The following is a 16,881-nucleotide window of genomic DNA, read 5'->3' as shown; positions in this document are numbered from 1 at the left end:
CACATTATCCACGCGGTTGGTTAAAGCCTGGACATTGTCTTCAAGCCTAGCCTGCGATATCTATAATTTTTGCATCTCGCCGGCTAAGCTTTGCACAAGATCGGAGATTTCTTTGAAAGCGTCCCGCATCTCGGCAAGTTCACTTTGGATACTATCTAGCTTCGCTTCACTGCGCTGCTCTTGCTCAATGAGCTTTTGCGTTAATTTTTTCTCCTGCTCATGTAGCATCTGAGCCAGTTTTTCGTCTCTTTGTTTTTCCCTCTGTTCTGACATTCTTTCCTTTTCCCTATCTCTTTCTTCTAACCTGCGCAGAAATTCTGCAAATGGGTCTGCAATCGGTGAGCACACTTGTGCCCCGCTTAATCTAGCACTCGATTGGCCCCCCTGCCCAGGCAGTGGAGTTGTTGTTATTCTATTCCCATTCTGCTGTGCAGCGTTATTCACCGACCACAGATCCTTGCCCCCCGCTCCAGAAATTATGTTATCTGAGGCGGTGGCTTGGGATTCGTTTGCGTATTGCAAATGACCCTCACTTTCCATATTAACAAAATTTTGTTCGTCTGGTACGGATGCTTTAGCTTGTCCTATCTTACCCATAATAAATTCACTTTAAGCCACTGACGAATCTTTAACACTGATACACACATGAATAATTATCCCCTCCAAAAATAAACATATAAATACACAAAACGAATTATTATCCCCTCCAAAAAATAAACACATAAATACACAAAACACCAAAGGTATCTCATGTGCACATGGGTTCGATACTCCGCACAGAGCTACACAGGATGCTTGCACAATAGGCCTTACCTTTATTTTTCTTTCTCGTAATCCCTTTTCTTTTCTACACTTTTTCTTCTCCAGCTCTCCTCAGGGTGTGGTTTTGTTGTTGTACATGTAAAGGAATTCATATAGGCATTAATATTTTACAACAATTATACACATACATAATTACATTCATTACAATAGAGTCAGATTTAGTAAATTTCGTATTTTCTTTGATCGGGCCCCAAAGTTGCTGCGCCAATCTCGCGTCCGTCAGCCATCGTAATTTAATATATTATTATTATTATTATTATTATTATTATTATTATTTTGATTGTTGCCGACTTATGTGGTGGGCCTTAATAAAAATGATATTTCATTCAATTTTGATTTACGGTTAAATGCTTTTGTGAAGTTCTCCTTTTTAACAATATTAATCTCAAATTATTTGTTACATTAATGAATGTTGGACTCGCTGAATCTTAAAACGTGCATACAAGTTGAACAATGGAATAAACTTTTCATATCAATTTCCTCGGCTAGTCAGTTCACTTTAAAGCAAGAAATCTTTAGTTATTAATTACAATTGCGGCCCACACACGTGCGAGAGTATTTCTTACCTCCGTTAACCATTGTATTGTAGTTGGAGTCCTGGCTCTGGCTGTTGGCTATGCTACTGAAAATAAGAATCTTAAAGCTACGTATTTCTGCAACGTCATGCGGCTGTGGAGAAAAATTAATATTATGTCAATAGCGGGCGAGTGTTTCGCATCCGCAAAATTTTCATTAGTTAATATCGCCACGTAATGGCGTCATCGGCTGCATCGGCCGCTGCGATTGTTGAACTGTAAATTACTTGAATGAAGGTTAATTCAAGGAAGGCAGACATGAAATCGGGATTACCTCTTACAAATTAAACGTGCACAATAATATTAAATGAATATATTATATGCTTAACTCACACAAATATGCTTACATTTGCCAGCACTCGCAAGATGTCCGTCTATACACAATCAAGACAAGAGAAGAAGTGAAGATGACTAAAAAATTAACAAAAGAGCGTATCTTGTCATCTCTTTAGATCATTTTGCTACATTTCCTTGCACTCGAAACCTACCCAGGGAAATTATTATTTTACGGCTACATGATAAAAGTATATTATTCAATTTTTAAATGTCTCTTCTTTATAAATACTGTTTTTAAGTCTTTTCGTAATATAGCACTGGGGACGCTATACACTGTACATTGGCAGCTAGGTTTCATGGGAGAGACCTTTAGTGGGGAAGGGATGATTGGTATTGACATTAATGGTTAGTGTGCTTTTTATGGACAGAGGTTTGTATGGAGCTGTGGGAGAGATGGAAGTCAATGTCCAAGAAAGTGGCATGCTAAACTGAAATGCACTGGGTGAAATGGATAAGTGGAAAGTTGTAAAGTTTGTGGATAAATGGGTAGAATATCTTGAGGTACAGATAATGAAGATATCATCAGTGAATCACAGACAGTATCAAAGTCCAGTACAGGACTGACACAAATTTAATGCAGCATTCCATTTTTCTGGATTGTGTGGATAACACATGGAAAAGGAAATGTTACACTAAAGTCATCCTGTCTGTTTTCTAGAACTGTTCCGAGAAGAGACAAAAACTTTTCTGCTGTGGCATAGCCATATACACCCACATATTTTAATCAGTTTATTGAATATTGGGAGGAAATAGAACCTGAAGGAGGCAAGAGGTTTAAGATCTAAGGTTGCTGGTTAGGTTTCTTCCAGTTATTCAACAAACTGATGAGCTTATGTGGGTGCCGCCACCGACTTGATTGTATATCTTCCTCTCAGAAGAAACCTAATTGTGGAAAAAGATAAAGTCGGTCATGTGTGCGAGGAATTAATTTGTGGGCTTCAAACTGGCTGGACAGTGGGAGAGGTAGGGCTCAATTGCAGCAGCTCATCCGTTGGCATCCGATGTTAATGTGTAGGTGGCAGCAATGATGCAGGTGGTATTAGAGGAGAAGTGAGGAAGGAAGTTGGTTGTGTCCTTAATATTCTAAAGCTGAGATTCTTCTCATGGGAGCACAGAAACCAGTTTTTGATCTTTTAATCTGATTTGATGGAACTGTTTGAGCTAGAGCTGCCTGGTCACAGGAGTCATTACTTACAGTTGACAAAGAAATTTAAGAATGAAAAAAATAATTTAAATGTTCAACTTAACTGATTATTTTATTAGCTTTTAATGACAATTTTGCTTAGTCTATGGTTCCACGTAAAAAAATGTATACATTCCAAAGAACATAACACGCCTACCGTTGTTCAGGTTTGTACGGAGGTGGAGTATATAGGCCATCAGTTTTTGTGGTCGCCTTTTCTTATCTCTATTAACTGTGTGACTGGACCATGTTGCTCTATCTTGAGACAGCAGATACTGCTCTCGAAGATGCCAAGTCCTTGACAACTGGAAACCTCAAACACTAGCCGCTAAAAAATAAGTTAACGCGCTGCTTCTTTATGACACACGTATTTTACCTCATTCAGTGTTAGATTTTACTGTAGCAAATTTTGACATGCTCTTAATACATATATGCCTCTGTAATTTAGCTCTGTCTGTCTTTTATGAGCCTCCCTGGACAAGTGGCGTCATGCATGGCGAGGTTCTGTGGTCCGCAGCAAATCTCTGAGGTGAAATGCCTTTCTCGTGGTATAACTTTCCCGATGACCAGGTTCTCCATGCACAGGAAATCCAGATGCCCATCATCCGTGCCATGCAGGTACACTGCGTCCACTTCCATTCTCATGACATGCATAAAAGAAACAAATTTTCCTGCACAATATTCGGCCCAAAACAAACACTTACTTAGTGAAGTAACAAAAATGCTTATTCGAGGTCATGACTGTCCTTTGCCAGTTACAGAGATGGAGGGAATGACACATCACTTTTCCCAAAGGGATGTTACCTTTCATATCTCACCACTTAGACAAAGATTGTCATGACAATTCAGTTATGTAAACAACTAAAAATATGTTTAACAAATCAAACAATGGAAACTCCATGTAGGAATTCAACAATGTAACGTCGAAAGCTTTATGTAAGTGTCTTTTAATTGTGCCTGTCTGCAGCTTGACTTTTCTACTTTATGTTAATTAGCAATTTGTCTTTTCCTTCAATGTTGTAAAAATATGTTTAACTGTTTTACAAGTGACTTTGCACTTAACTCATTACAAGTAGACAATAAGCCCTTCTTTGCATTACTTATATCTACTTACACAAACAGATTACAATATATCATTTTACAGTGTTTTAGAGCTCATTTCAAAATGAGGACATAGCTTACACTAAATCCCATACCCTTATGTCGGTATTTCAGTCTTTGGAATTTGCAAGTACTAGTAATTATTTAGTATTGCCATACCTTTCTGTTTATGCGTATTGCTTTTTCACAAACTCCTTTTATTAATAGTACATGGCACAGCAACATTTTGCTCACTGCACCATTCTTATTAATTTTACCATAATTTGCAAGGACGAATCACCTAAAAAAACTGTTCCTCTATTTGTAACTTCCACTAAGTCATCTTGACTCTTTGGGCATCTGGTCTATCTTTATATTTCCAACTGTTTCACTCAAGAAACTGTTAAGTACATCTACCAGTAATTTTCTTGTTGCTATGTTCATTTTGTTCCGCAAGTTATGTAAGAGACTCTTGTACTTGGTATAGCCAGTTGGACCAGCCTTCTCAGGTGGACTCTGTTATTCGACGTCCTGTCATAAATTTGACGGGTAAGTATCTGGTCGAAGCTATATTGTCTGTCTTAAGTAAAGGGCTAAATTTTGCCCCTACTCCAAAGACTTTGCCGATATCATCTTTCATCAGTGCCATCTGACCACTATCAGAGGATTCTGCTGAAGAAATCAGATGAGAAACCTGCTGAGCAATTATGAAGCATTGTCCACAAAGAAGTAATGTTTCCATGGAAGAAAGATGTGCAATATGAAAACTGCGTGAGGATACTGACACAGTTGTCCAGCATGCTGATAAAGGTAGTGCTACTGTCCTTTTGCCTCAGGAAGACTGCAAGGAATAGATATGTGGTCTACTTAGTTCTGGTACATTCTGGAAGATTAACAAAGATTCTACTAACAAGGTGACAAGAAGGACTGCTGCCTTGCTGAACACTTCATCACTACCGAAGGAAGTCGTAAGAAGTTTAAAAGTGCGGGGTGCAGTACCACCGAGATTTTATGGTCTTCCTAAAGTTCCCAAGATGGGTGAGGATGAGCGTCTAGAGGACTTGTCTATGAGACTTATAACGAGCACTATTGGTTCACCAATGTATTTTTCTGCCAAAACTTCCTTATTAAAACAATTGGTAGGAAAATGTAGTCACCACATTCGTAATTCTGTGGATTTTATTCAGAGACTTAGCAATGTCAGGCTAAATAGTACAGATGTGCTTGTTAGTTTTGACATGGTATCATTATACACCAAGGTACCTTTAAAGGGCTCTTTTTTATCTTTTATCAGCCAACATTTTGATAAGAACATTACAGCCTTATTTGAGCATGTGCTTTTATCAGCTTATTTTCAGTTTAATGGTGAGTTTTATGAGCAGATTGATGGTGTTGCTGTGGGTTCAAAAATGGCTCTGAGCACTATGGGTACTCAACTTCTGAGGTCATCAGTCCCCTAGAACTTAGAACTACTTAAACCTAACTAACCTAAGGACATCACACACATCCATGCCCGAAGCAGGATTCGAACCTGCGACCGTAGCGGTCTCACGGTTCCAGACTGTAGCGCCTAGAACCGCACGGCCACTCCGGCCGGCTGTGTTGCTATGGGGAGCCCCCTCTCCCCTCTGGTACCAAATTTTTTCATGGAAGACTTCGAGGACAAGGCACTGGACTCAGCAAGTTTTAAACCAACGGTCTTCTGGAGGTACATGGACGACACATTTGTGGTATGGCCGCATGGGATGGATGAATTACATTGATTTTTTGAGCATTTGAATTCCATCCATGCTAGCATAAAATTTAATATGGAAATAGAAAAAGACGGCTGCCTCCCCTTTTTAGATGTTGTCGTTTGCCGTAAAGTTGATGGCACATTAGGACATGCCATATATCAGAAACCAACACATATAAATCTATATCTTCATGCCAGTAGCTGCCATCACCCTTCACAGACCATAGGTGTGCTTAAGACCTTAGTGCATAGGGCCCACTGTATATCCAGTAAAGACAATTTGCAAGAAGAGCTCAGATACATCAAGAACATTTTTAAATCAAATGGATTTTCTCCACAACAAATTCGTAGAGCATTCAATGCAAAACCAAGAATGCTGGTATGTGACGGGACAGAAGATAGTAATTCCTTCAGATCTAGTGCGTTTTTGCCCTATGCGGGTACTCTTTCCTCGAAGATAGGCCATATTCTTGAGAAACACTGTGTTTAGGTGATCTTCCACCGTCCCCTGTCGAGGGACATGAAAGGGAAGCAGTGGTTGGGAAGGGAGTGAGACAGGGTTGTAGTCTCTCCCCGATGTTATTTAATCTGTATATTGAGCAAGCAGTAAAGGAAACAAAAGAAAAATTCAGAGTAGGTATTAAAATCCATGGAGAAGAAATAAGAACTTTGAGGTTCGCCAATGACATTGTAATTCTGTCAGAGACAGCAAAGGACTTGGAAGAGCAGTTGAACGGGATGGATAGTGTCTTGAAAGGAGGATATCAGATGAACATCAACAAAAGCAAAACGAGGATAATGGAATGTAGTTGAATCAAGTCGGGTGATGCTGAGGGAATTAGATTAGGAAATGAAACACTTAAAGTAGTAAAGGAGTTTTGCTATTTGGGGAGCAAAATAACTGATGATGGTCGGAGTAGAGAGGATATAAAATGTAGACTGGCAATGGCAAGGAAAGCGTTTCTGAAGAAGAGAAATTTGTTAACATCAAGTATAGATTTAAGTATTAGGAAGTCGTTTCTGAAAGTATTTGTATGGAGTGTAGCCATGTATGGAAGCGAAACATGGATGATAACTAAGTTTGGACAAGAAAAGAATAGAAGCTTTTGAAATGTGGTGCTACAGAAGAATGCTGAAGATTAGATGGGTAGATCACATAACTAATGAGGAGGTATTTAATAGGATTGGGGAGAAGAGAAACTTGTGGCACAACTTGACCAGAAGAAGGGATTGGTTGGTAGGACATGTTCTGAGGCATCAAGGGATCACCAATTTAGTATTGGAGGTGTAATGGATCTGGGAGATGTGTTATTTTATACCGGAATTGTCGATACCAAATTGTAAATGTTTTCTTATATTTTTGTCAGAATTTTTTATTGTCATTTGCCTTATTCTATGTTAATTTACTTATATTTTTAAGAGTGACAGCATATTGATTGCTATTAGTAGATGTGACGAAGAATATCAAAGAGACTGGTTCCAAGTGGAAGGTTGTGTGTTGTGTAAAATGTCTTTGACGCTGGAGTCGTCTTTGACTGTAGTCGGTCGGCAGTGAACTCTTGGTGTGTGTTGATGGTAGAACAATGTGCAGGTTGCCGTCATAATAATTTGCTAGTGAACAGGAAAAAATGAATTATGTTACTACCTTTTTTATATAAACTTTAAGAAGAAACCACATTCGAAGAAATGGTATTTGAAGTACCAAAAATGAGGCAAATGCATTGAACCAGGTCATTTCTGCAACTGACGAAACTGCATTGTGGAATCATACTTCCACTAGACGACTGAAGCCAAGACAAATTTCATCTTGTAAACATTTCACGGAAAAGGTACTGTCATGAAATATGCCAAATTTAAGTAAATAAAAATAGTGAGCATATTTCAGAGAGCAGCGTGGAGGGTAAAAATCGTAGAGGGACACCAAGAGATGAATACACTAAGCAGATTCAGAAGGATATAGGATGCAGTAGTTACTGGGAGATGAAGAAGCTTGCACAGGATAGAGCAGCATGGAGAGCTGCATCAAACCAGTCTCAGGACTGAAGACCACAACAACAACAACAAATAAAAAGCTATAAAAATAATGGCTGGTGAAGTGTTATTTTTACAGTTCATCAACCAACCACAGTCAGGCACTCCATAATTGCGAGGCAGAGTTATGTTTAGTAGCTGTTGTTATCAACACCAACCAGACCATGAGTGGAGCACCCCTATAACAGATACTGAAAGGTTCTGGCAGTCGCTACAGTTCTTCTCCCATAAACTGATAGAGGCAGAGACAATATGGAATGCCTATGACAGGAAACGTTTCATGATCTATGAAGCCATTAAGCATTTTAGAACAGATATAGATGCATGCCATTTCACAGTTTTTCTGTCTTTGGCACTCAACAACCTGGCGACTTTTTTCACCATATCAATTATGCCTAGAATTCATCATCCAGTTTATTACTGACATTTGTCACTCGTGGCGTGCTGATAATGTTGTGCCTGATTACTTCTGAATAAGTGCAGTATCCATGGCCAGCAACTTCACACAACTGGGTATGGCACAAGAACTGACCCTGGGCTACAGGAGTTTACCAAGAAATCAAACGCAGGACCCCCTGTCAAGGTTTAAATATGTATTCACTGCAGTTCGTAGATTTGCCTGATGGGTAGAAGCATCTTGGCAGAAACTGTCACACAAATATTTCTAACCTCATTGATAGCACGATTTGGTGTTCTATCGACATGGCAATGGAACAGGGCTGTCAAATTGAGTCAATCTTGTTCCGTGAATGGGCAAATTTATGTGTTTTTATGCATCGTTATACCACCAGCTACCACCCCTCTAGCAATCTAGCAATGGCATGGTACAAGGTTGCCATCAGACCTTCAGGTCTACCATAATGAGTTGCAACTCTTCTTGGCTGAACATTCTTCCTGCCTTGCTTTATATGCAATATTCTAATTGGACCTTGGTTAATCAGTAGCAGAATTTGTATATGGCGAGTCCATCAGGCTTCCATTAGAATCTTTCAGTCAGCAATGAGGCTATCTTCCTTCAGGTCCTCCCTCCCTGGTACAGCATATCAGAAACAGCATTTCCAAATTCTGTTCATTCTCAGTGTCCATCGATATGGAACCGCCAGAAGACCTGGCTACATGAACTCGTGTGCATCTCCATCAAGCCCTCTTTACAACCATCTTATATTGGCCCGTTCATAGTTTTAGACTGTAGTACCCACATAATGACAGTCTTAACTAACAATAAACCCACAAAGGTTTCTACTGAGCACATAAAGTCAGCATACCTGTTGTAGTTACGTTGCGGCATGCTGCAACTGACGGACCTGCACTGTTGCCAGATGGAACCAATCTCCTCCTATGTACTTCAGCAGATGCAGCATCTGATAATGTGATGCCACCACAGGAAGAACAGTCCCAGCACACTCAATCTGTTTCTACAACACTGCACCCAGTATGCACCACAGCTGGAAGAATCATCTGGCACAAATATCCATTCATCCTAGTATGAATGGGATAGGCCGAGGGGGAGGGGGGGGGGGGGGGGGAGCGCAGCTGTTTGGAGTAGCTTCCATTTCCCACTATGTCTTTATGTACCTACTTGCTTAACTACAGATCGTCATAACAAACATCCCATCATCACTTCCTCTTGCTTTTCTTTTAGCAACATTTAGTGACTACAGTAACAATACATGCACGTTCTACATCACTGACCATTAATAAGAGGTCTGTCTATAAAGTATCTGACCTTCAGCCAGAAAAAATATTTCGAATACCTGCCGGGGTTGGGATCCTAATCCCCTTCAAAGTAGGCCCCTTGTGCTTTCACACACCAATCCTTCCACTGCCAGAAACGCCTCTGGAAGTCTTCTTTTGGAATGGTGTTCAGCTCCGTCATCGTGTTCCACATTATCTCTTCTCTGCTCTCAAAACGGGATCCTTTCAGCGGCATCTTCAATTTCGAAAACAACCAGAAGTCGCAAGGAGCCATGTCCGGAGAGTAGGGAGGTTGGTGAATGGCTGTAATTCCATGTTTGGCTAAGAATTTTTGGATCAAAAAGGATGAATGTGCGGGGGCATTGTCGTGATGCAGTTGTCAGTTTTTCGCTGTCCACATGTCTGGTCTTTTGCGCCGAACTGCGTTACGGAGTCGCCAGAGAAGGTCTTGATAGTACTCCTTTGTCACTGTTTGTCCTTCCGGTGCGTATTCATGATGCACAATTTGACAGACATCAAAGAAGACAGTCAGCATCACCTTAATTTTGCTTCGTACCTGTCGCACTTTGTTCGGTCTTGGAGACTCGGGATGCTTCCATTGCATCGACTGTCTTTTTGTTTCTGTGTTGTACCCATACACCCATGACTCATCTCCAGTTATCACGATGTTCAGAAACCCAGGATCAGTGTTCGTGGTGTCCGGAAGGTCCTGTGCAACGTCAGAACGGAGGTCTTTTTGTTCTGGCGACAACAACTTGGGCACAAATTTCGCAGCCACTCTGTGCATGTTCAAATCATCATGCAAAATTACGTGTGCAGAATCTTGACTCCCTCCAACCTCTTGGGCAATCTCCCGCATAGTCAAACGACAATCTGCTATCACCAAATTTTGCACCCTCTCAACAACAGCTGTACTCTGAGGAGTCTGGGGCCTGCCTGAATGCTGGTCACTCTCCGCTGATGTGCGGACATTTTTGATTCAGTTGGACCACTCCTTAATTTGTGTTACACCCATCGCATTTACTCCAAACACGTGCTGAATCTTACGAATTGCTTCACTTTGAGAATCACCAAACTTTTGACAAAATTTGATGCAGTATCTTTCCTCAACAGGTTTAGTCATCTTGAGAAAATCAGTAATCTGACAAACACACTGTGTAGCACCTCACTCAGTGACCGACAGGCAGTGACTAACCCGCTGGAAGGCGGGGACAAAGTTTACGCATGCGCGTAAAGGTCTCTTCCTTTACTGTGTACAGTGGCGCCATGCTATCGTCTCTATTTTGAGCGGGAAAATCAAAGGTCAGGTACTTTTTATACAGACCTCGTATGTTCACTATGAAGGCAGAGTACTAACTGATGCATCCTAGACATAACTACTGCACAATGATATTGTGCTGTTCTTGACCTTGTTTGAGGGAACTTTACATGTACCTTAGCAATAGATTGTCATTTACATTGTTTCCCTATTTCACATTAAATAAACTGGCAATTATTTTGTAAAATATCTTCATTAAAAGTTAAAGATAGGCAATAATATATTTGCGCTGTAGCTGCATGCTGCCAATCAGAGGCTGTCTCAACTTTCTGTATAAGTCATGGAAACTTACAATGTCAGTTGGCAGGGTGACGTGTGACTTGTTTTCAGTCACAAATTTGGAGAACGTGCCACTGTGAGCAGAAGTGCTTGTACTAGTCCGCATTGAGGCCTGCAAGAAAGACAGGCTGTGGCACATTATTGTGTTGTCAGCTTCTCAGGCCATAGTGTTATTGCTTATGTAACTCTGTGTTTGAGTGTGTATTTTGAGTGAATGAAGTTATTAGCCTACTATACACAAGCCAAAGTCATGAGAAGTGGCAACATTATGAAGATGATCTACTAAACTGAAGTGGTTCTGTGTTAAGAGACATACAGGTTGTGAATGGTTGAGCTGTGTGATCTGCTACATTTATTAAACATTTGCTCTAGACATCCAAAGATCACAAGTTCATCTAGAAAAGTGAATTTTCTGTGTAATCTGTTGTTATAGAAACAAAATTTAAATGTAATGTGAGATAGTGATGCCACATAATAAACTGTAGAACATGCCATGTTAGTTCAGAGTAGTGCGTTATCTAGAGAAGATGTGTATTACTCTTAAACAGTGGAAAGTCCATGTTGGAGTATCAATGCAATCATTTCATAATATTGTATTACTCTTAATTTAGTTATATATTGCAGATGTCAGACAAATGTTGTGTGCCAGGATGTTCAAGCAATTACCATTCCAGTGGCAATAAAAGCATGGTTTTCTGGTTCCCAACACATGCCATGAATGATACAAGGCAAGTCCAAGTAAAGACTTGTTATCTTTCAAGAGATGTGCAGTCTGTGCTAAACATTTTCGAGACAATAAACTTTGATTTGTTGAAATATGTGCTAGGAAACAGGTAGGAATACCTATGAGACAGTATAATATTAACAATTTTTGCCGATCTACCTCATTATTTACCAAAACAATCTAAATCTGACAATAGGATGGATCCAGCGGATGCTGCAAGGCCACATGCCTGTTGCAGTGCAATAGAAAGGCAATACTGCTGTGCCCTTACAGCCAAATAATTGTCCACTCTTTCTGATGTCACACATGGTCGGCCCTGTCCTGGTCTCCGGGATACAGTTTTGGTCTCTATAAGCTGTCGCCTCATCTCAGAAACAACTGAACAGTTCATATTAAGCCATTGGGCCACATCAGTTTGCAACTCTCCTGCTTCCATTCTTCCTGTGGCCCTCCACAGCAGAGAGTCTGTAGGTGTCTTCTGTGTGCCATACCCTTCAAACAATACACTACTTGATAGGTGCCCTGATGTCTTCGTTGGCATGGTTGTCTGTTGATCGGAATGCCATCTCCCGTGTTTTACATGATCGTAATGACATCTGCTGACACTTTGTATGATTATACCATGAATTAGAAACGGGATGGGGAAATAACAGTTTGTTGCTTTAATTTTGGACACTAGTGTATAATTCCATTTCATATCCCTACAAAGTGTTACACACAGGTATTTGTATGAGTTGGTCAATTCCAACAGTGACTCATTTTATATTACGTGCCTAGTTCCATTGGACCAAACTGAGGAGCAAATCTCTAAGGTCATGGAATGTGTCAGTACATGAAATTATAACTTAAAAGTAATAACAGATAAAATAAAATAAAATGTTTATTAACCCAAAAAAAGACAAGCCACAAGTTTAAATAAATGCCATCACCAATATAACATAGGAATCAGCTTAATTTTTAAAGGAACTCCTCAACAGAATAGAAGAAGTCACCCATGAGGAAATACATTTTTTATTTGAAAGTGCGTGGATTACTGCTATGATTTTTGAATTATTGTGGTAGCTTTTTAAAAATGGATGCAGCAGCATACTGCACACCTTTCTGCACAAGAGTCAAGGAAATATGATCCAAACGCAGATTGGATTTCTGCCTAGTATTAACTGAGTGAAAGCTGCTAATTCTTGGGAATAAGCTGATAATGTTAACAAGAAACAACAGTAAAGGATATATGTTTTGAGAGGCCAATGTCAGAATACCCAGACTAGCGAACAGGGGTCGACAAGAGGTTCATGAACTTACACCACCTATTGCCCAAACTGCCCATTTTTGAGCCAAAAATATCCTTTGAGAATGGGAAGAGTTACCCCAAAACATAATATCATACGACATAAGCAAATAAAAATAAGGAAAGTAGACTAATTTTCTGTTATATCCTAGCCGGTAATGCCACCCGAGCCTGCTGCCAAAAGGTTGGCAGCATCAAAGTCCGGACGCCGTCCGCATAAGCAGCGCCAGCGAGACAGGAAATCGCCGCAAGTCTGCGCGCGCCACCGCTGGCTTCTGGCTTCTTAAGCGCTGGAGTCGCGAGCGCTAGGACAGTTCTGTATTCGCCGCTCAGTTGTATACTCGCCACCGAATTGTGTACTTGCTAGTCAGTTGTGTGTTCATCGCAGCAGAGTTGTTGTTTGTCGTCAGCCGACGCTGACCTAGCCGCTCAGACTCGAACTAGACAGATCTCTGTAGACACGGAGTTCACTATTGTGTTTCTGTATCTTCACCAATAAAGATAAGTACCGACTTTTATTTAATCAGAGTGTTTGGGTTTTCATCTTTCTGTTCACTGTTCCAGCGGACTGGTCGGCCCGCTATTAAAAGTGTGGCGGTGACGTCGTAAGCCATTTCTACAGCGAATTGTTTGTCGCTACGAACGCCGCCACATAACTGGCGACGAGGACTTCCGAACTCGTGTGCAGGGCTGGTTCAACTTGTTTCTGGTTATACTAATTATAGCGATAAAACTTTTGGGGGCTGGTTTAATTTGTGTTCACTATGTCTGCCGAATTACAACAGTTGATCTTGTTACAGAGTCAGCAAATACAAAGTTTGGTGGAAGCAATCGCCAAACAAGCGGCTAATCCTCCAACACAAAAGGAACAAGCACAGGCAGCACCACCTTTCCGTGCTTTTGATGCATCAAGAGAAGAATGGTGAGAATATTTCGCGCAGTTGCAGGCGCACATGACAGTCTACAAAATCACAGGTACTGAGCGGCAGCTTTATTTAATTTCCACTGCAGGCGTGGAAGTCTATCGACTACTTTGTAAGTTGTTCCCAGAATCCCAGCCAGAAGCTTTAGACTATGACGTTGTTGTAAACAAGCTTGCTGAGTATTTCGAGTCGCGAGTTCATGTGGCAGCAGCCAGATTCAAGTTCTTCAGATTAAAGAAACTGCCACATCAATCTAATAAACAGTGGTTAACAGATTTACGGGGCCTCACCCGTCAGTGCCGATTTAATTGAGTGTGTGGAGCTTCCTACAGTGATGTCATGTTACGAGACGCTATTACTCAAAACATTGCAGATTCTCGTATTCGTGCTGCTATCTTAAAGTTGCCTGACCCATCATTAGAGACTGTGATGAACATCATTGAAGCCCAAGATACTTTTGACTATGCTGAGTGTGAGTTAGATCAGCCATGTATTTCTCAAATTGCCTGTGCTAAGCAAGTTACGTCACGCCCGCGGCCCCACCGGCAGAGTCAGACTGTAAACACTAGCCGGCCGCGTCATGTTAAACACATTCGTCAGCCGCGTGTGCAAAATGCAAGAGTTAAGTCTTGCCCTAAGTGTGTTCTTGCTCATCCTCGTGAACGTTGCCCGTTAAGAAACGCGGTTTGTCACTTTTGTCAAAGGAAAGGACACTTCCAGACTGTTTGTTTGCGTAAACGCAAGAACAATTCTAGTGCTGCCCAGCCCATGGATATTCATGTTCTTCAAAGCCAGCCCGCCCAGAAGGTCGCGTTTAAAGACTCTTCCACGGTTCGTGTGGGTAATAAACTTGTTCGCAATAAGCCACCCACCCAGCCCTCTGCTATGCGACCCAAGCGTAATTCAAACGCTGTAAAAAGTAATGTACAGACTGCAAGTGAAGCGGGAGTTGTTGTTCCACCCGCCCAACCCACGAGTTGTCGTAAGCAGCGAACACGCGCTAAACGCGCTGATTTTGTGTCTTCTGCCTCCACTGCACCGATCCAGAGACAGTGTAATAAACTATTTGTGAAGCTACGCATCCAGGATAAGACCTTCAATTTTCAATTAGACACTGGTGCGTCTGTGACTCTCATAAATAGTGCTACGTATGTGGCTATCGGCCGCCCTAAACTTTCAGCGGCAAAACATTCTTTGGCTACTTATAGTGGAGAACAAATTCCTGTGTTAGGTGTATGTAGCGTGCCAGCCACATTCCGTGGCAATACAAAAACAGTTTCATTCACAGTGCTCCGCGCTACAGACAGTGTAAACATTTTCGGATTAGACTGTTTTGACTTGTTTGGCCTGTCCATCCAAGACAATGTGTTGCAAATTAATTCTGTTGTTGTTCCTCAAGACAGCATAACCGATTTGTGTACACGATACAGTGACATATTTAAAGACGAACTAGGTTGTGCTGCGAACTTTGCCGCTCATATTACGTTAAAAGATAATGCTCAGCCTCGATTTTGTCGTGCTCGTCCAGTGCCTCACGTCCTCCGGGCACCTGTAGAAGATGAACTTCGTCGTTAGCAAAACAACGGTGTTATTCAACCCGTTTCAGCGAGCCAGTGGGCTTCTCCCTTAGTTATTATAAAGAAACCGTCTGGCAAGTTACGTTTGTGTGCTGATTTTAAGTCGACAGTTAATCCTCAGACTGTCATTGATTCTTTTCCTTTGCCTAGACCGGACGAGCTGATGGATAAGTTAGGGGAAGCTCGTTTCTTTTCCAAAATTGTTCTCCGTGAAGCATATTTGCAATTGCCCCTCGACGAGCAATCACAACAGTATTTTGTCATAAACATGTCGTTGGGGTTTTTCCGTTTTCTGCGTTTGCCTTTTGGTTGTGCGTCAGCTCCAGCTGTTTTTCAGCGTTTTTTGTCACAACTTCTGGCTAATGTGCCATCGTGTTGCAACTATTTAGACGATATTGTTGTGTCCGGTCGGACGCCTGCTGAACATTTCCGTAATTTGGAGTGTTTGTTTACAGTGTTGTCTCACGCAGGCCTACGTTGCAACATCGATAAATGTTCATTTTTCCTTACGGAGATGGAGTATCTGGGACATGTTATTAATGCTCAAGGCATTCATCCCTCCCAGTCACATTTAGCAGCTATTCGTGATTTGCCCGCCCCTCGCAATCTGAATGACTTGCAAGCAGTTCTTGGCAAATTGACGTATTATATTAGGTTTATACCTAATGCATCACAGATTGCTGCACCGTTGCATCGTCTCCGTCGTAAGAATGTTCTGTTTGTGTGGTCAGCTGATTGCCAATCAGCCTTTCAGCAGCTTAAAGAGGCTTTATTGAATGATCGTTGTCTGGTCCATTACGACCCTAACAAGCCTCTGGTGTTGGCTTGTGATGCCTCTTCTTTCGGCCTCGGTGCTGTGTTGTCTCACCGAGTCGGTAACACCGAATGTCCTATTGCGTTCGCATCTAAATTGCTAAACAAAGCTCAGTGTAATTATAGCCAATTGGACAAGGAAGCGTTGGCTATTGTGTTCGGTGTCACAAAATTCCATCACTACCTCTATGGTAGACCATTCTATTTAGTAACAGATCACAAGCCCCTGACGTCACTGTTTCATCCGTCTAAACCAGTTCCTCAGCGGACAGCTCAGAGACTACAACGTTGGGCTCTTTTGTTATCACAATACCAGTATGAGATACTGTATCGCCCTACAGCTCAGCATGCAAACGCTGACGCGCTTTCTAGATTGCCGATTGCTGCGGATGATGTCTTCGATTCCTCTGAAGACTCTTGCCATCAGATTGACGCCGATGAGCATCAATCCCTCCGGGATTTTCAGATTGATTATCGTCAGGTGGCACGTGAGACAGCTACGGAT

The sequence above is a fragment of the Schistocerca piceifrons genome, chromosome 2 (genome assembly GCF_021461385.2).
Source record: "Schistocerca piceifrons isolate TAMUIC-IGC-003096 chromosome 2, iqSchPice1.1, whole genome shotgun sequence".
NCBI classification, from domain to species: domain Eukaryota; kingdom Metazoa; phylum Arthropoda; class Insecta; order Orthoptera; family Acrididae; genus Schistocerca; species Schistocerca piceifrons.
Note: the sequence above shows the minus strand (reverse complement) of the source record.